This window comes from Triturus cristatus, chromosome 7 (assembly GCF_964204655.1).
Source record: "Triturus cristatus chromosome 7, aTriCri1.1, whole genome shotgun sequence".
In the NCBI taxonomy this organism is placed as follows: domain Eukaryota; kingdom Metazoa; phylum Chordata; class Amphibia; order Caudata; family Salamandridae; genus Triturus; species Triturus cristatus.
Genome location: NC_140590.1, coordinates 1,341,243,856 through 1,341,263,581, shown reverse-complemented (window position 1 = coordinate 1,341,263,581; position 19,726 = coordinate 1,341,243,856). Strand labels below are relative to the sequence as shown.

Here is a 19,726-nt window from a genome sequence, read left to right as displayed (position 1 = left end):
AACAAATGGCCCTGAAAAAATATAAAAATCTGGGAAGATACAGCATTTTGATCACATTAGATCTTCCTCCTATCGTTAGATGAAGGTTATTAAGACGTATCAGTTCTTTTTTTTGTGCGTTGGATCAGAGGCTCTACATTGTCCTTAACTATGCTGTCCACGTCTGCCGATATGCTAACTCCCAGATATATAGCTTTTTTAGTAACTCTAGCATCGTTCATCATGATCTTGTCATTAAGAATAATCTGCGTTTTGGTCTGATTTAATTTATAGCCAGAGACTTCTCCAAAAAGTAGGGCCTCTTTTTCTATCTCAGCAATTGCAGGGGCAAGATGGCTGCTGAGTGAGAGGTCTCCGAACTCACCTCCACCCCTCTCCATCGCTTCACCAAGTTCGTCCTGCTCGCAGATGGCTGCAATGACGGACGCAGTCCAAGATGCGTCCCGGTTACAATGATTCCCTGTATGGTGTGAGAAGTCTGCGGGGCCCAAGGGTGAAACGTGAGATCGGCCTATCGTTGAGCCGTACCTGCCATTCACGGTGGGAAGCACTCGCACGGCTGCTACTGTCAGCGCTATCCGGCTGGATCTCCGTAGGACGCCAGCAAGGGTTGCCTAGCAACGTAGAAGTTACGGTTCTGCTCCGAAGAAGGGAGAACGAAGGAATGGCGACGGCGCGAGGAGCCCGCAATAAGACGAGCTCCTCGATTCCTGCTAGTGCTCTCGGGGGGCACCCGGCTATGGAGACGAAATCAGATGTCGGACCTGTGAGACCGGCCTCACGGCGTATGCCCTCCCGATCATCCAGCCAACCTGCAACCACCCCCAAGACACGGCATCTCCGACTCCGGCCGCCCCAGCCACACAGACCCGAGGGCTGGCCAGAGCCCCGACAGACTCGACACCCTACCACGCAAGTCCGACCGAGGGAGCGGGAACCCCCGAGCCAGACCAAGAGGCGCCAGCCCAGTCACACCTCGGGTCGCCTTCCCCCGGGAGGACTCGATCGGCCACCAGGCCCCTGGGGAGCAGGCGCCTCGCCTGCAGAGCGTCTGGGGTCACTCCCAGACCCACCTGAAAAGACCAAATAAACGAGCGGCAGGAAATCCCGCCGAACCCCCTCAGTCACCCAAGGCCCCTCTCTGCGAGGACTCTGGACTTCAAAGGGCAGGGGGAGTATAATAAGGGGTGCCGGAGGAACGAATGGGAGAGAAGACCTGGAACCATCGAAGCCTGCTGACGCTGTCGCGGCCCCCGAATACCGAACCACCTGGGCCTGCTGAGTGACTCGCGGCCCCCAGCTATTGAACCATCTGAGCCCTGCTGACGAGATCGCGGCTCCCGAACTCCGACTACCTGTGCCTGCTGAGTGACTCGCGGCTCTCCCCTCGAGGACGAATTGGCAAGAGATCGCCCAGAGAAACAACACCCTCTAGCTCCAGGATTGTGAGCTATCCGCAGGGTACTTTGCAGAGACACTACCTTCAAAGACTGTCCCGCTACCCCCATTCCCCTACCACCGATTTGTAGACTCTTGTGCCGCTGATGTACTACTTACACCTTGGATCATAAAGATCCCTTGAAACCTTCGATAAAAGATCCTATCGTCCTACAAAGAATACGTGTGGTGTCACTCTGTTCGTAGTGTAAGCTCAGAGTGTGCGCGCCTGGGTCGGCCTACTTGGGAGAGGTGGGTCAAAGGGGTGGGCAAGTCGTGCATCGAACCCCCCTCCGGCGAACGCCTTTCCAACATTTGGTGGCAGACGACGGGATCCGAGCCGACACCGAAAGAGAGCGTGCAGTGAACGACTGACGCACTACCAAACAGAGATGGAAGGAGAAACCTCCCTGGGTGCCGCAGGTACCGAAATGAGCTCGACGTTCCGAGAGGATCAATTGGACTATTATACGCATAGAGAATTAAAACAATTTTGCAAAGACCTTGGAATCGCTACCACCGGATTAAGCACAAAGGAAGACTTCCAAAAAGTATTGAAGACCTGGGTCGAGACGGGGGCACCCCCGACCCAAACGGAAGGAGACTCCGCCCATGAACCACAAAGCATCCCGGTGAGAAACAGCGGGCCAGAGGGGAACCTGTCCCCCGAGGAACTAGCAGACCGAGAGAGAGGCCGCAACCACGAACTTGAACTGGCCAAGCTGAAAATCGAGGGAGAACTAAAACTGGCCGAGAAAAAGCTAGCCGTCGAGCAGTTACGGCTACAAGGGGAACTCGAGGAAAAGAGACGCCAAAGAGAGCACGACGAAAAGAAACTCCAGCTGGAACATGAACGCAGCCTGAAAGAGATCGAGTTGAGGGCTAAAAGCGAAGAGCCACGACCTTCCGGGAATCTACCATCCGCTCCCACCGTGGAAGCCAAAGTCCACATCCCCAAGGATGTGGTAAAGGAGTATTACAAAAACGACGATATCCAGCAGTGGTTTAAGGCCTACGAAGTCGCCATGACCTCTCACCGAGTCCCGCAGAAGGATTGGGGGGCTGGGCTATGGGGCCGGTTCTTAAGCGAAGGAAGAGATACCCTGCTGGATCTGCCCTCCACGGTCATGAACTCCTACAGCCACATGAAAGAAGCCCTCGTGGGCCGGTATGGACTCACCCCCGAGATGTACCGGCAACGGTTCCGAGATTGCAAAAAGATACCGGGCACCACATGGGTAGAATACGTGAACTTTTACAGCCGGGCCTTGGACGGGTGGATCAAGGGCAGCAAGGTCTCCACCTTCGAAGAGCTGTTTGATCTGATCGCCTGGGAACATTTAGCGGCCAATTGCTTTGTAGAACTGCGCCAACATCTCCTGGACAGTAAACTCACCGACTCTCGAAAGCTGTCCGCCGAGGCTGACCGTTGGGTGAACACCCGGGCCACCCGAGGCCCCGTGGGAGACTACGGTCGCCACAGTCAAGGATGTCCCCGCCAGAGGGGCGGAGGAAACCACGGCCGACCGAGAGACTTCCCAGGGGGGCCCCCGCACAGCCCTCCCAGCAGCCCACCAGCGGCAGGTCCAGCCCCGTCCCCAGCCAGCACCGGAGCCCCGGGGCGGCTAGGGCCACGAACCAGGATCACCTGCTTCCGATGCCAACAGCCCGGACACTACGCCAATGACCCCCAGTGTCCCCAGTATCAACGAACTGCAACGACCAACCCCCCGGCCCGGCAGATGGCCTCCGTGGCCCTAGGGGAAGAGATAGAGGACTCTGAAGAGTGGGAACCAGCTGCCATGGCCCTGGTCTCCCTTGGTGATCGAGAAATGGTCCCCGGGACACCCTTGCCCGCCAACACGAAGAAGTACCGACAGCAGGTGACCATCAACGGCCACCGAGTCGAGGACCTCCGCGATACAGGGGCAAGTGTCACCGCGGTCCACCGCAACCTAATCTCTGAAGACCAGATCCTACCCGGTGCCCTCTGTCCGGTCATATCCTCCGACAATTCCGTGAGCCTCTGCCAGATGGCTCTGGTGCCGTTCGAGTGGGGAGGAGTCTCCGGAGAATTGAAGGTAGCCGTCCGAACATCACAGCCCGTAGACTGCCTCCTGGGCAACGACCTTGAGAGTTCCCCGTGGGGGCAAGTGGAACGAAGAGCCCATCTCGAGATGATGGGCCTACCCGAATGGGTCTGCGCCACCACGCGCTCCATGACCGCGCGATTGCCCCTCTCCGAGGGCGGTGAGGCCCTCCCACCGAACACTGGCCCCGAGAACCGGGGCACCCTACCAGAAACGGACAACCCTCCTTCGGAAGGAGAAGAAGACACTAACCCGGGAGAAGGGCCGGAACCTTCCGCCCCTGAGGCACCGACTGAGCTCGGAGAACTGCCCGAGATGGCCCAGTGGCGCTGTGAGGGAGGTCCCTCCCGTGAAGAGTTCTGCCAGGAACAGGCCACCTGCCCTTGCCTCGTGGGACTCCGACAACAAGCAGAAGCACAGACTGCTGGTGACCGGACCGGAACCCACTGGGTCTATTGGGACAATGGCCTCCTATACAGCGAACAAAAGTCAGCCGAGCTAGGCGCAGCCTGAGTACTGGTAGTACCCCTGCGCTTCCGAAGCCTCCTCCTGGGCCTGGCCCACGATGTACCCTTGGCAGGACACTTAGGCCAAGACAAGACATATCAGCGATTAGTTACCCACTTCTATTGGCCCAAGATGCGAGCAAATGTAGAAGTCCACTGTAAATCCTGCCTCACGTGCCAGGGCAGTGGGAAAAGTGGCGGAAAGCGCAAGGCTCCATTACAACCCTTTCCCGTTGTGAGTACCCCGTTTGAGCGGGTCGGCATCGACATCGTGGGACCCCTGGATCCGAAGACCGCCCAGGGCCACAGATTCATCCTCGTCCTGGTGGACCATGCCACCCGCTACCCCGAGGCCATTCCCCTCCGCACCGTGACGGCTCCCGTGGTGGGCCGGGCTCTCATGGGGATCTTCTCCTGTGTCGGATTCCCTCGCGAGGTTGTGAGTGATCGCGGAACTAACTTCATATCCCGCTACATGAAGTCCCTGTGGCAGCAGTGCGGAGTAACATATAAGTTCACGACCCCCTACCACCCCCAGGGCAACGGCCTGGTGGAACGCTTCAACCGAACCCTGAAGGGGATGATCCTGGGCCTCGAGGAGCCCCTGCGCCGAAGATGGGACGTCCTCCTCCCTTGCCTCCTGTTCGCGTACCGGGAAGTTCCCCAAAAGTCCCTGGGGTTCAGCCCATTCGAACTACTATACGGACACCCCGTCCGGGGGCCCCTGAGCCTGGTCAAGGAGGGCTGGGAGACAAGCCCCCGGGGGACCCCTCCTGATGTGTTCCGCTACATCCTGGCGCTCCGCAACCAGACCCGGAAGTTCCGAGAACTGGCAGAGGCTAACCTCGAGGCCAGCCAAGAAGAAATGAAGCGCTGGTATGACCAGAACGCAACTCTGGTCGAGTTCCAGCCGGGCCAGCAGGTTTGGGTCATGGCCCCGGTGAAACCCTGCGCCCTACAGGACAAATGGACTGGCCCCTTCAAGGTGATCGAGCGGAAGAGTCAGGTCACGTACCTGATCGATGTACAGTCCCCAACGGAACCCCCTCTGGGTTCTCCACGTGAACCGTCTCAAGCCCCACTTTGTGAGGACGGAATTAAGCTTGCTACTGGCCACCGATGATGGGGCGGAAGAAGACACTGAACCCCTGCCCGACCCCCTGTGCGCTAAAGAACTGGATGGTTCCGTGGAGGGAGTGAAACTGTCGACCACCCTCACTCCCAAACAGTCCGACGACTGTCGCCAGCTGCTCAGACAATTCGCAGACCTCTTCTCCCTCATCCCAAGAGTCACCGACTGGTGTGTCCACGACGTGGACACCGGCGACAGCCCACCTGTGAGACACCGACCCTACCGGGTGCCTGACCGGGTCCGCACCTGCATCAAGACCGAAGTACAGAAGATGTTAACCCTGGGAGTGATCGAACCCTCCGATAGCCCCTGGGCCAGCCGGTAGTCCTGGTCCCGAAAGCGGCCGCCCCTGGGGTCGCCCCCAAACTAAGATTCTGTGTGGACTACCGGGGGCTCAATGCGGTCACCCGAGCGGACGCTCATCCTATCCCCCGCGCCGACGAGCTCATCGACCGCCTTCGGGCCGCTCGTTTCCTCAGCACCTTCGACCTGACCTGCGGTTACTGGCAGATTGCGCTCACGGAGGGAGCAAAAGAACGCTCCGCCTTCTCCACACCCGATGGACACTACCGCTTCAGGGTCATGCCGTTCGGGATGAAAAATGCCCCGGCCACTTTCCAGCGGTTGGTAAACAAGGTCCTGGCCGGACTCGAGGAGTTCAGCGCAGCGTACCTGGACGATGTTAGACGGCGACCTCAGAGGAGCCTGGAAGGGGTCCTGACTACCCTGAGATCCACCCTCGAAGTATCGTAGCCGGGCACTGGCGGGAGACTCCCCAGGGGGAGGAATCTCGTATCTAGGATCGTACTTCTGGCACCACACGACACAGAGTGACCACACCGGGTATACTTAGAAATCAATCTTTATCAAGTAGGTTATCACTGCAAATATGTACAAGGTGAGCACGGGCTCAAGAGTCTCGGAAGGGGTAGGGGGTAGCGGGACAGTCTCTGGTAAAGGTTCAAAGCAGGGACGTATCCGGCGCACAGCTCACAATCCTCGAGCTGGGGGATACGTTGTTGTAGTCGGGGTCCGGCGGGACCGTGAGTCTGTTGGAGCCGCGAGTCACTCAGCGGGCTCCGGTACAGGTTCGGAGGTCTTGCGATCTTCAAGGAGCCGCGAGTCACTCAGCAGGCTCAGGCACCAGTTCGGAGGTCTTACGATCTTCAGGGAGCCGCGAGTCACTCAGCAGGCTCAGGTACAGGTTCGGAGGTCTTACGATCTTCAGGGAGCCGCGAGTCACTCAGCAGGGCTCAGGAGGGTCCAAGTTCCAGGAGCCGCGACCACGTCGGCAGGCTCTCGTTGTTCCAGCGTCGAATCTGCCGGACAGACCCAGAGCACCCCTTGTTATAGGTCGACCCCTCTTTGATGTCCGGAGTCTGTGCAGGCAGGGGTCTTGTCACCTGGGGGTCGCATGTCGGGATTTCCTGCTATTGTCTTTTGATCCTTTCAGGGCCGGGTCGGGAGGAGTCCCAGACACCCAGCAGGCACGGAGCCAGCCCTCAGGGAGGCCGGAGGGCCGATCGAAACCCATCGTCCCAGGGGAGTTCAGAGGTGCGATAGAAACTGCTCCTCCCTCTCTCATCCCCTGGAAGCGTGATGTCCTCCAGCCGGAGTGGCGCCTCTAGGCCCGGGTCGCGCTGGGTCCGGGCGGCCATCTTGGTGCATGAAGTGGGCACGCGGGCCCGGGGTGGCCGAAAGGAGAGAGGCCATGGACGGGGAGGTCCGGGTCGGTGCGTGTGTCCTGGTGGGGAGGGTCGGCTGGGCCGTGTGCTTGGGCTGCAGGTACCAGGTTTCGGTGGTGCGGGGGCACGGAGGGCCATTCTACGAGGCCGGGTCCAACACGCGTCCCCCCCCCCCCCCCCAGCTGAAAGCCGGAGAGAACTGCCCATCATCTTGGGGGGTTCTCTTCGCTGAGGCGGAAGAACCGGGAAAGGCCGTCAGCATTGGCGTGGTCCGTACCAGGGCGGTGTTCTACGGTGAAATCCATCCCCTGGAGGGAGATTGACCACTGCAGTAGCTTGGGGTTTTCTCCTCGCATCTGCATGAGCCATCGCAAGGGCCGATGGTCAGTTTGGACTCTGAAATGGGTGCCGAACAGGTAGGGTCGTAGCTTTTTGAGTGCCCAGACCACGGCAAAGGCTTCGCGCTCTATGGTGCTCCATCTCTGTTCTCGTGGCAACAGCCGCCGACTGAGGAAGGCGACGGGCTGGTCTAGGCCTTGGTCATTCACTTGGGACAGGACGGCCCCAATGCCCTGCTCGGAGGCATCGGTCTGGACTATGAACTCCTTGGCGTAGTCGGGAGCCTGGAGGACGGGGGCAGTACACATGGCTTTTTTTAGGGCATCGAAAGCTTCCTGGCAGGCAGCCGTCCACTGCACTTTCTTTGGCTGTCTTTTAGACGTGAGTTCTGTGAGAGGGCCGACAAGGCTGCCATACCCCCGAATGAATCTTCGGTAGTAGCCCGTGAGTCCCAGAAAGGCTCGGACCTCCGTTTGGGTGATGGGTGGTTCCCAGGCCAGGATGGCGTCGATCTTTGGCTGTAGAGGGGCGACCTGGCCGCTCCCGACCTGGTGCCCCAGGTAGACTACGGATCCTTGCCCGATCTGGCACTTGCTGGCTTTTACTGTGAGGCCTGCCTGGCGCAGGACGGTTAGCACCCTCCGGAGGTGCTGGAGGTGCTCACTCCACTCTGAACTGAAGACAGCGATGTCGTCCAGATATGCCGCGCTGAACTGCTCTAGCCCGGCCAGGACCCTATTCACCAGTCGCTGGAAAGTGGCCGGGGCATTTTTCATCCCGAAGGGCATTACGCGGAAGCGGTAGTGCCCATCGGGGGTGGAGAAAGCGGACCGCTCCTTGGCCCCTTCGGTGAGCGCAATCTGCCAGTATCCGCAGGTGAGGTCGAATGTGCTGAGGAACCGGGCTGCCCCTAGTCGGTCAATGAGTTCGTCGGCTCGTGGAATGGGGTGGGCATCGGCTCGGGTAACGTCATTGAGCCCCCGGTAGTCCACGCAGAATCGGAGCTCGGGGGCGACACCGGGGGCCGCTGCCTTCGGGACCAGGACCACGGGGCTGGCCCAGGGACTGTCAGAGGTCTCGATCACCCCCAGGGTCAACATCTTCGAGACTTCAGCTTGAATGCAGGACCGGACCCGGTCAGGAACCCGGTAGGCTCGGTGTCTCACCGGCGGGCTGTCCCCGGTGTCCACGTCATGAACACACCAGTTGGTGACCCGGGGGGGTCAGGGAGAAGAGGTTGGAAAATTGTCTTAGGAGCTGGCGGCAGTCCGCTTGTTGCTGGGCAGTGAGGGCTGGGGAGAGGTTCACTCCTTCCACGGAGCCATCCTGCTCCTTGACACACAGGAGGTCCGGGAGGGGATCCGACTCATCTTCGGCCCCGTCATCGGTGGCCAGCAGGAGGCTCAGTTCTGTCCGCACGAAGTGAGGCTTGAGGCGGTTCACGTGCAGGACCCGGAGGGGATCCCGAGGCGACTGGACGTCCACCAAGTATGTGACTTGACTCTTCCGCTCAACCACTTTGTAGGGCCCAGTCCATCGGTCCTGGAGGGCGCCAGGCTTCACGGGGGCCATGACCCACACCTGCTGGCCCGGCTGGAACTCGACCAGAGTGGCATTCTGGTCGTACCAGCGCTTCATCTCTTCTTGACTTGCCTCCAGGTTGGCCTCGGCCAGTTCTCGGAACTTCCTGGTCTGGTTCCGGAGGGCCAGGACGTATTGGAACACATCTCGGGGGGTGGTCTGGGGTGCTGCCTCCCACCCTTCCTTAACCAAACTGAGGGGACCTCGGACGGGGTGTCCATAGAGTAATTCAAACGGGCTGAACCCTAAGGACTTCTGGGGGACCTCCCGGTAAGCGAACAAGAGGCAGGGGAGCAGGACGTCCCACTTACGCCGGAGGGGCTCTTCTAGGCCAGCGATCATCCCTTTCAAAGTCCTATTAAACCTTTCTACTAGGCCGTTCCCTTGGGGATGGTACGGGGTGGTGAACTTATAGGACACCCCACATTGTTGCCACAGGGACGTCATATATTTCGAGATAAAATTAGTGCCGCGATCGCTCACGACCTCGCGGGGAAAACCCACCCTGGAAAAGATCCCCATCAGGGCCCGGCCCACCACGGGGGCCGTAATTGTGCGTAGGGGAATAGCCTCAGGATAGCGGGTGGCGTGGTCCACTAGGACCAAGATGAAACGGTGACCTTGGGAGGTGGGGGGGTCCAGTGGTCCCACGATGTCGATTCCGACTCGTTCAAAAGGGGTACTGACGACCGGGAAGGGTTGGAGGGGAGCCTTGCGCTTCCCCCCACTCTTCCCACTAGCCTGGCACGTGGGGCAGGACTTGCAGTGGGCTTCTACCGCTGCTCTCATTCTAGGCCAGTAAAAATGGGTCACGAGACGGCTGTAGGTCTTGTCCTGACCCAGGTGGCCGGCGAGGGGGACGTCGTGGGCTAAGCCCAGGAGGAAATCTCGGAAGCGGAGGGGTACCACCAGTACCCGTCCGGATCCCAGCTCCACCGACTTCTGCTCACTGTACAAGAGGTTATTTTCCCAATAGATTCGGTGCGTCCCGGTCTGGTCACCTGCGGCTTGGCCCTCGGCCTGGCGCCGCAGCCCGACCAGGGAAGGACAAGTGGCTTGCTCCCGGCAAAATTCTTCCCGGGTGGGCCCGCCCTCGTGGCGCCAATGGGCCAACTCGGGTAGATCTCCCAACTCGGGGACCGGGGCGGGGTCGGATGGTGCGGGTTCGTTGCGGGCGACGGACCCTTCTGATGGGGGGACGGGAGGACCCTCAACGGGGACTGTACTGGTCTCTTCGATCGGGGTGCTTCCGACTTCTCTCCGGGGAGTGAGTCGGGCTGACATAGATCGGGTGGTGGCGCACACCCACTCGGGGAGTCCCATCATTCCTAGGTGGGCCTTGCGCTCGACGTGCTTCCAGGGAGAACTCTCCAGGTCGTTCCCTAAGAGGCAGTCGACCGGCTGGGAGGTTCTTACGGCCACCTTGAGTTTACCTATCACCCCTCCCCACTCAAACGGCACCAGGGCTACCTGACACATACTTTCTCTATTGTCTGCGGATATTACGGGGCAAAAGACGTTGGGGAGGATCTGCTCCTCGGGGACTAGGTGCCTGAGGACACCGGTGATACTGGCCCCGGTGTCCCGCAGGGCCTCTACTTGGTGGCCATTGATCTTGACGAGCTGCCCGTATTTCTGTGTGTTGGAGGGTAGGAGGCTACCAGGGATCATCTCCCTATCTCCCAGGGATACTAGGGCCATCGCTGCGGGTTCCCACTCCTCGGCTTCCTCAACCTCCTCCCCCAGGGCTACGTTGGCTATCTGTCTCGCAGGGGTGGTAGGGGAGACTTGGGTGGCCATGGGGCACTCTGGGTCATTGGCGTAGGGCCCGGGTTTCTGGCAACGGAAACATGTGACGGTCACCCGGTGTCCCCGTCTCCCAGGGGGCCCTGTCACTGGTGGGGGGGGCGCCGGGAAAGGTGGAGGTTGTGTCTTCGGGGGGCTAGGCTGGGACTCTCTCGGCCCTCCCTGGTTCCCTCCCCCTCTCTGGCGGGGTGGTCCCTGACTGGCTCGGGGGTACTCTCCTACCATGCCCCGGGGGACCCGGGTGTTGGTCCAGCGGTCGGCCTCCACAGCCAGCTTCCGGGGATCTGTGAGCTTGCTGTCAAGCAGATGCTGACGTAGTTCTATGAAGCAGTTCGCAGCCAGATGTTCCCACAACATGAGGTCAGTGAGTTCGGCAAGGGTGGTGACTTTGCTGCCCTTGATCCACCCATCGAAGGCCCGACTGAAAAAGTTTACATACTCCACCTAGGTGGTGCCCGGGATCTTCCTGCAGTCCCGGAATCGCTGACGGTACATTTCTGGGGTGAGGCCGTATCTTGTGAGTAGAGCCTCTTTCATGTGGCTGTAGGAGGTCTGCAGGGAGAGGGGTAGGTCGAGCAGGGTGTCCCTTCCTTCGCTCAGAAACCGCCCCCACAACCCCGCCCCCCAGTCCTTCTCCGGGATCCGATGGGAGGTCATGGCGACCTCGTAGGCCCTGAACCATTGCTGAATGTCATCGTTTTTATAATATTCCTTGACCACATCCTTGGGGATGTGGACCTTCTGTTCCGCTGGGGAGGCCGTCTCTCGGTTTCCCAGGGGCCTCCCTTCCTCGTTTCTGGCCTTGAGCTCGAGTTCCTTCAAGCTGCGTTCGTGCTCCAGTTGGAGCTTCCTTCCTTCGTGCTCCCGTTGGAGCTTCTTTTCTTCTAGTTCGCCTTGTACACGCATTTGCTCTACTGCTAGCTTTTTTTCCGCTAACTTCAATTCGCCCTCGATTTTGAGTTTGGCTAACTCGAGTTCATGATTGCGGCTTCTCTCTCTGTCCGCGAGCTCTTCCGGGGATAGGCCCCCGTCTGGTACGATGCCTCGCACCTGATTGCTACTGCTTTCACTTTGGGGGGGTTCGGCTTCGTCGGGGCGCTCCTCCGTGCCTTCCGGGCGGGAGGCCCCGGTCTCCACCCAAGTTTTCAGTGCTTTCTGCAAATCCTCTTTAGTGTTGAGACCAGTGGTAGCGATTTTAAGTTCTTTGCAAAATTGCTTTAGCTCTTTGTGTGTGTATTCTTCTAGATGCTCCACCTGGAACACCCTGTTGGCATTGGTTTCTGCGGGGCTCACGGCGCTTCCTTCTGCCATCTTTGTCGGTAGTGCTTCCGTTGTTCACGGTACGATCTCTAGGTGATGGGCCCGAATCCCACCGCTGCCACCAATGTTAGACGGCGACCTCAGAGGAGCCTGGAAGGGGTCCTGACTACCCTGAGACCCACCCTCGAAGTATCGTAGCCGGGCACTGGCGGGAGACTCCCCAGGGGGAGGAATCTCGTATCTAGGATCGTACTTCTGGCACCACACGACACAGAGTGACCACACCGGGTATACTTAGAAATCAATCTTTATCAAGTAGGTTATCACTGCAAATATGTACAAGGTGAGCACGGGCTCAAGAGTCTCGGAAGGGGTAGGGGGTAGCGGGACAGTCTCTGGTAAAGGTTCAAAGCAGGGACGTATCCGGCGCACAGCTCACAATCCTCGAGCTGGGGGATACGTTGTTGTAGTCGGGGTCCGGCGGGACCGTGAGAGTCTGTTGGAGCCGCGAGTCACTCAGCGGGCTCCGGTACAGGTTCGGAGGTCTTGCGATCTTCAAGGAGCCGCGAGTCACTCAGCAGGCTCAGGCACCAGTTCGGAGGTCTTACGATCTTCAGGGAGCCGCGAGTCACTCAGCAGGCTCAGGTGCAGGTTCGGAGGTCTTACGATCTTCAGGGAGCCGCGAGTCACTCAGCAGGCTCAGGTACAAGTTTGGAGGTCTTACGATCTTCAGGGAGCCGCGAGTCACTCAGCAGGCTCAGGTACAAGTTCGGAGGTCTTACGATCTTCAGGGAGCCGCGAGTCACTCAGCAGGGCTCAGGAGGGTCCAAGTTCCAGGAGCCGCGACCACGTCGGCAGGCTCTCGTTGTTCCAGCGTCGAATCTGCCGGACAGACCCAGAGCACCCCTTGTTATAGGTCGACCCCTCTTTGATGTCCGGAGTCTGTGCAGGCAGGGGTCTTGTCACCTGGGGGTCGCTTGTCGGGATTTCCTGCTATTGTCTTTTGATCCTTTCAGGGCCGGGTCGGGAGGAGTCCCAGAAACCCAGCAGGCACGGAGCCAGCCCTCAGGGAGGCCGGAGGGCCAATCGAAACCCATCGTCCCAGGGGAGTTCAGAGGTGCGATAGAAACTGCTCCTCCCTCTCTCATCCCCTGGAAGCGTGATGTCCTCCAGCCGGAGTGGCGCCTCTAGGCCCGGGTCGCGCTGGGGCCAGGCGGCCATCTTGGTGCATGAAGTGGGCACGCTGGGCCCGGGGTGGCCGAAAGGAGAGAGGCCATGGACGGGGAGGTCCGGGTCGGTGCGTGTGTCCTGGTGGGGAGGGTCGGCTGGGCCGTGTGCTTGGGCTGCAGGTACCAGGTTTCGGTGGTGCGGGGGCACGGAGGGCCATTCTACGAGGCCGGGTCCAACAGACGACATAGCCGTATTCAGCTCTCAATGGCACAAGCATATCCAGGACCTCCGGCAAGTACTGCTGGCCCTGCGCCAAGCCGGCCTAACAGTGAAGGCCAGCAAATGCCAGCTCGGGCAAGGCTCCGTGGTCTACCTGGGGCATCAAGTGGGCAGCGGGCAGGTCGCCCCCCTCCAACCAAAGATCGACGCCATCAAGTCCTGGGAGCCCCCCACCACACAGACGGAAGTCCGGGCCTTCCTGGGCCTCACAGGATACTACCGGAGGTTCATTAAAAACTATGGTAGCCTCGCAGGGCCTCTCACGGAGTTGACCTCAAAGAAACTCCCGAAGAAGGTGCAGTGGACCCCCCCCCCCCCGTGCCAGCAGGCGTTCGACGCCTTGAAAACCGCCATGTGCACCGCCACATTACTCAAGGCCCCCGACTACTCCCAAGAGTTTGTGGTCCAGACCGACGCATCCGAACACGGCATCGGAGCCGTCCTCTCGCAGTTCAACGACAAGGGCATAGATCAGCCCATAGCCTTCATCAGCCGAAGGCTGCTGCCTCGAGAACAGCGTTGGAGTACCATAGAACGAGAGACCTTCGCCGTAGTCTGGGCCCTCAAGAAACTACGGCCCTACTTGTTCGGAACCCACTTCCGAGTGCAGACGGACCACCGGCCCTTGCGGTGGCTGATGCAGATGAGGGGAGAGAACCCCAAGCTATTACGATGGTCAATCTCCCTCCAAGGGATGGACTTCACTGTCGAGCATCGCCCCGGAACGGATCATGCCAACGCCGACTGCCTGTCCCGGTTCTTCCGCTTCGGCGAGGAGAACCCCCCCAGTGGATGGGTAGTTCTCCACGTCTTTCAGCTGGGGGGGACGCGTGTGAGACCGGCCTCACGGCGTATGCCCTCCCGATCATCCAGCCAACCTGCAACCACCCCCAAGACACGGCATCTCTGACTCCGGCCGCCCCAGCCACACAGACCCGAGGGCCGGCCAGAGCCCCGACAGACTCGACACCCTACCACGCATGTCCGACCGAGGGAGCGGGAACCCCCGAGCCAGACCAAGAGGCGCCAGCCCAGTCCCACCTCGGGTCGCCTTCCCCCGGAAGGACTCGATCGGCCACCAGGCCCCTGGGGAGCAGGCGCCTCGCCTGCCGAGCGTCTGGGGTCCCTCCCAGACCCACCTGAAAAGACCAAAGAAACGAGCGGCAGGAAATCCCGCCGAACCCCCTCAGTCACCCAAGGCCCCTCTCTGCGAGGACTCCGGACTTCAAAGGGCAGGGGGAGTATAATAAGGGGTGCCGGAGGAACGAATGGGAGAGAAGACCTGGAACCATCGAAGCCTGCTGACGAGATCGCGGCTCCCGAACTCCGAACCACCTAGGCCTGCTGAGTGACTCGCGGCCCCCAGCCATTGAACCATCTGAGCCCTGCTGACAAGATCGCAGCTCCCGAACTCCGACTACCTGTGCCTGCTGAGTGACTCGCGGCTCTCCCCTCGAGGACGAATTGGCAAGAGATCGCCCAGAGAAACAACACCCTCTAGCTCGAGGATTGTGAGCTATCCGCAGGGTACTTTGCAGAGACACTACCTTCAAAGACTGTCCCGCTACCCCCATTCCCCTACCACCGATTTGTAGACTCTTGTGCCGCTGATGTACTCCTTACACCTTGGATCATAAAGATCCCTTGAAACCTTCGATAAAAGATCCTATCGTCCTACAAAGAATACGTGTGGTGTCACTCTGTTCGTAGTGTAAGCTCAGAGTGTGCGCGCCTGGGTCGGCCTACTTGGGAGAGGTGGGTCAAAGGGGTGGGCAAGTCGTGCATCGAACCCCCCTCCGGCGAACACCTTTCCAACAGGACCTAAGGAACTTGGCACGGGTAAGAGCCTCCAAAATAGTAGGACTAAGAGCGGGAAAAGCTATCTCACAGAGAACAGCACATCGGCTGGCGGACCAGCGAGAAATCAACCGGTAATCAGCAGTATGTTTTCAAAAAAAGCCATTAGCAAAGAGGGTGAGCAAAGCAATAAGATGCCCAAGGATGACATTAATCTAATTAATATCGTCGCTAGTGCTGAGGGGGTAGAGGGAGCCCTGCTAGACGAAGATTCGCTGGGAGATAAGCGAGCCTCCTGGGGGGATAACAATGAGAATACCTTGCTGGACATGGTTGTGGCTAATTCCCCTATAACGATCCAGCCAGAGAATGTGGACTGTGTGGACTGTGTGGGAGCATCTATCCCTCTTGTAAGAATTGAAGCTAAAGTTAAAGCTAGCGGAATTAATGAACTTGATGTACACGACGCACACGCCATTCCTGAAATAGCTGTGGGGGGGGGGGGGGTCGCCTCGCAGAAGCCACAGATTTGGGCTATCTATCCCCCGACCCCATAGACCCCACGGAGAATTTTTTTTCGTTGAACGAGGAATCTGTCGATTCGGACTCCATCGAGTCTCCAAGTGGCAGTGGAGGTGATGGTTGTGCAGATACCTCTACGAGCAACTGGAGCCAACAGGAGAGCCGAAGAGCTTACAGGAAAATCAAGAGACCCTCTGAAGGCAAGAAAACTACCCTCATTCAAGACGGAATAGAGGATGAGAAGGAACTCAAATGGGACTACTCAGATGCAAATATCCATTCTCTTGCACTAATACATGGGTCAACCCCCGGGGGTTTGGAGGCTCCTAGAAACCCTGAGTCTGCCGCCGAACCTATTCTAACTGCGATTCTACAAAATGAGGTCAAAACTGAAAACCGCCACGCTCGAATGGCTGGGAAAAAATTGCAGGGGTCGGTTCGTAAAATCGGGAAAACTTGCACCGAAATAGCAGAAAGAATGTCCATGGTGGAAAATCGGACAGAGGTCCTGGAATCTACCGTCGATATGCTAAAAACTCAGGTAACATCCCAGGAAGATGTGATAAAAGACATCATGTGGAAACTTGAGGAGGCGAAAAATCGCCAACGACGGAACAACCTTAGGATCTTAGGGATTCCAGAGAACTGCGAGGGAAGCGATATTCGCGCATTTGTTATTAATTTGTTTAAAAATGCGTTTCCGGAATTAGTGCACTGGGCCTGGGAAAAGGAGATCCAGAGGGTGCATAGATTCCCAATGTCTGTACCTAAACGTCCACAGAATAACCAGTCCTATCCCAGAGTCATTCTAATCTACTTTGGGAATTTTTTGTTTCGCCAAGCAATATATGATCTGGCTAGACCCAATAAAAAACGGACTTGGGAGAATTTTTCGTTTTTTGCCAAGCCAGACTTTGCACACGCAACTGTAGAAAGACATTGGCGACTCCGGCAGCTGATTACACCATTTCAAAAAGCGGGTGCTGCCGTTTTCCTTCAAAATCCTGCCAAATTGAAGGTTATTTCGCAAGGACGGACCTGGTTTTTTACCTCAGAAATTCAAGCTGAACAATTACTTAAGGAGATAACAACTGGCAAAGAAAGACCTATTTAGTTTTAAGAATACTAATTTTCATTGAAAATATCTTTTCCCATTTTTTCTCCTTCGGGGGTCATTCAAATTGGTCCATGGTCTATGGTCTGGTGCTCCTTCTAGATTTATCGATGCTCAAGTTCTTTATATCTGTCCATCCTCCTATTATTTATTATTCTTCTCTCCTCTCTGCATGTGATAATGTGAGGGATGGGGTGGGATGATGAGCGGGGGAAAGAGGGGCATTGGAGTAGGGAAGAGATAAGAGATAGCTGTTGGGTTTGACGGTTTGGTGATGGGGGTGGGTGGAAGGTGGGTGAGGTCTGTTCAGACGCTATTCAACAGGCTCAGGATTGAGCCTGGTTGCCTAACTTTTGGTGGGGGGGTGGGGGAGGGGGTTCGGGTGGGGGTAACGGTACGGGGGGGGAGAGGGGGAGGTGGGGTTTCAGACACAACGTCTATGTGATGACTAGAGGGTGGAGGAGGCAAGATAAGGATAGACTTAAAAGATCTATGTTTACTTTTGTAAATTTGGTATGCAACAGGGGAGAGTTTTCGTCTTTTTGGTGCAGATCATTTGATCAAATAGTTATATGGCTAAATTGAAAATTGTCACTATAAATATTTGTGGCCTTAATGACATCAAGAAAAGGCAGAGAGTAATGGTAGGGCTACAGGGAATTGGCGCCAATATCCTATGTCTTCAAGAGACACATGTCGAAGGGTCTCAACATTATTTGCTCAAAACGTTAGGGTATCAACTGATTATAGCCTCAACACAAGGGGCACGAGTAAGGGGGGTGGCAATCTTGGCTAAAGGGGGGGATCTTCAGTTCATACGTACACTAGCGGACAAATTTGGTCGTTGGGCTATCGCTGAGTGTCACTACGACTCCGGAAGAAGTAAAATGACTATCTATGGAAGTGTTAGTGACGACCCTGATGTGTTGTTCCTGATGGCCAACGAACTATCTCAGTGGCCTCTTCCCCTAATCGTTTGTGGCGACCTTAATATACATCTACCAGGGGAATGGCTGTCAGATCCAGATTTTAGATATACAGCACGGAAACCAAAAGTTTACCAGGCCCTAAAAAATTTGTGTGTTTTAGTCGATTGTTGGCCGAATGGTCATCCCGGGGACCCGGGATTTACATACTATTCACACCCACACTCTCGACTTGTCCGGCTAGATTATATACTTATGTCTAGTACTTTGTGGTCTGGTAGTATAATTGTAAAAACACCCAGAATTTTATCGGACCACAATCCTCTTGTAATAAGCTTGAATAAGGGGCTAAACAACCCGAAGACATGGACTTTCGAGAGAGCGTTCTTAGGGAACGAGAAATTTTATCAACACATGACAGAATGGATAGCAGGTTTTCTTGAGGTCAATGTTGGTAGCACTACAATCGATGTGGTTTGGGATGCCTTAAAAGCTGGTATTAGAGGGGAGACAATGCAGTTTTCTTTCCGCTCTAATAAGGAGGCTAAAATAAAAATGGCAACACTCTAGGGTAATTTGGCTAGGGCGGAAGAGGAGCTGACCAAGGCTATCCAAGATGGAGATTCACCCGAGAATGAATTAAAACGGGTTGCTGCCGCCAAAAACCAGATTAACGATGTCTTAACTGAAAAGGTAGTTGCTAAAGCCACAGCCCATAAAGAGAAAATCTATGAGTGGAGCGAACAGGTTGGCCACCAGCTGGCGATACGTACTAGAGAAGAATATTCTGCTAATCTTGTTAGAGATTTTAGACCCAGAATCTGGCCTTAAAACCGAATCTTCCGAGATTAGAATGGTATTCCAAAAATTTTATCAGAATCTCAATGAAACTACAGAGAATCAAAAGATTAGCTCCGAGACATATCTAAATTTAAATACATCAACAGGTTTGGAAAAAGAGGATCAGAATAGCCTAGATGGTATTCCATCTTGGGAGGAAATTCTCTCATCTATGACCAGCCTCACCGCGGGGAAAGCCGCTGGCATGGACGGTATTCCAACAGAATTTTATGTCAAATTCTCATTACAATTAAAAGATATTATGCAAGAACTCTTCATTCATATCTTCGAGGGTGGGAAACCACCAGCCTCTTGGTCATCCGCCAAAATCATTGTTTTTCTAAAAAAAAAAAAAAATCCTTTAGAACATGGGTCCTACCGTCCCATTACATTGATAAACGGCGATTCTAAAATATTTTCTAAACTCTTAGCTAACCGACTAGCACCCATTATACATAAGTTTGTATCACTTGCGAGCTATCGGAACGCCAACATGGGTTCATCCCCGGGAAATCCACAATTGACCACGTCCAAAGGGCAATATCTCTCTTTGACTTTACCCAGGCGACAGGAGACCCTATGGCGCTAATTCTACTTGACGCCGAAAAAGCCTTTGATAGGGTCTCCTGGGAATACCTCTGGAGCACAATGTTACACTATGGGATTAGCCAACGATTCATTAAGGCAACACAAATGCTCTATGTTGAACCTGTTGCTAGGGTAGTAATAAATGGGATGTTGTCAGATAAAGTAACTATTACACGGGGGACAAGGCAGGGGTGTCCTTGTTCTCCCCTTCTCTTTGCAATATATATTGACCCGTTTATTCGGAGGCTAGAGCAAAATTTATTAATCCCCCCGATATGGGTACAAGAATTTGAGACTAAAACTCTAGCCTTCGCAGACGACATCGCCATAGTCACTAGCAATCCAAGTCAAGCAATTGCTGAGATAGAAAAAGAGGTCAAATTGTTATTTTCAATGATCAATCTGAAGTCTGTTCTCTACCAGACAGATGTTACAGCGATTAATTATATAAACAAGTAGAGAACAATGAGATTGAAACCTTTGTTCATGATGCAAAATCTTTGTGACAATGTTCTGTAAAATACCATCTGACCTTATTAGCCGTTTTTCCCCAGAGCTCAACCTACAAGACGCCTTTAGTTTTCTTTTCTAGGAATAACACACCCTACAGCCACATTCATCTGCTCTCCATGAAGTCTTTCATGACTGAGGTAG

The 19,726-nt window shown here is 56.1% G+C and overlaps 1 protein-coding gene across 1 annotated transcript in view; it reads left to right on the top strand.

Moving 5' to 3' along the window:
* The window catches only part of CHMP4B (charged multivesicular body protein 4B), a 231,405-nt gene that overhangs the window by 191,663 nt on the left and 20,016 nt on the right, over positions 1-19,726 (top strand). The gene's annotated exons all lie outside the window — the stretch shown is intronic.